This window comes from Penaeus monodon, chromosome 24, assembly GCF_015228065.2.
Source record: "Penaeus monodon isolate SGIC_2016 chromosome 24, NSTDA_Pmon_1, whole genome shotgun sequence".
NCBI lineage: Eukaryota > Metazoa > Arthropoda > Malacostraca > Decapoda > Penaeidae > Penaeus > Penaeus monodon.
Window position 1 is genome coordinate 28,998,326 of NC_051409.1, and position 1,035 is coordinate 28,999,360.

The window sequence follows — 1,035 nt, forward strand, 5'->3', positions numbered from 1 at the left end:
CTTTTTCCTTTTTTTGACATAATTTTTCAGTGCCGAGGGATCAGTAAAGAGCAAGTCTCTCTTACAATGAAGCAGATATTTTGTTTAAAGAAGAAGTGATGACCGTACTTAAATGATAAATTACCCAAATTTTTTCCATGAAATGCGACTGAAAAAAATTATCATCACCCTAATGCTCCGTTTTTTTTTTCTAAATTTCAATCAGAAATCTTTCCTCCAGTCCTTTTGTACCCCTACGAGAATGTAAACAACCAAAAATTTAGTTTGACCTGGAAAAAGTAAAGGTGCTTATTTTCACGCAAATCACTCTTTTAAACCCGGGGGTATAGTGTGGGTGTTTCAGTGACTCTGTGTGTACACGTGCTCGGTCTACACACCTCATCTGTCTAAATAATGTTTACCAATTTTTTTTACTTACTCTTATATGATTAATGCAATCAAAAACTAAAGTTCGTATGAAGCCGATTTGATGGCAACCCCCCAAAGAAAAAAATTCGAGTTTTGGAAAAGCGAGAGAAGCCACGATGACGTCACAAAGGCTTTCCAAAAATCCGACCTGGGCCCCAAAAGGGGGGAAATTTATCCCTGCTTTTTGGGGGGTGGGCATTTTTCAAAGGTAAAGTTCGGGAGTAACGCGACGTGTGTTTCTTCTCCAGCCGTCATATTGATATTTCCTTATGGGAAAAAAATGATGCCTGTTTCTCTTTAAACTTTAAAACATTGTTGCTGCGTTATTAATGAAATTAAAAATTTTTTAAATTGTAGTCTGTGATTGGAGGGAAAATTTTCAGTATTTTTTGGAAAGGAAATTTGTCTAAATTTTTGAAGAAAAAAATAATATCTTTTATATACAATGCTTTACAAATTAAAAATTGCAATTTTTTTTTTCCCTTTTCCTTCACAAAACTGAAAAGGTGGAGAGTAAGGAAGGAACGGACTGAAAAAATTGACAACCAATGATCTTGGCCGTCTCTGGATTCTCTCCGAAGCAGCATTTTACACCATTCTCTGTCTCTGTCCTTTTCCTCAATTCAT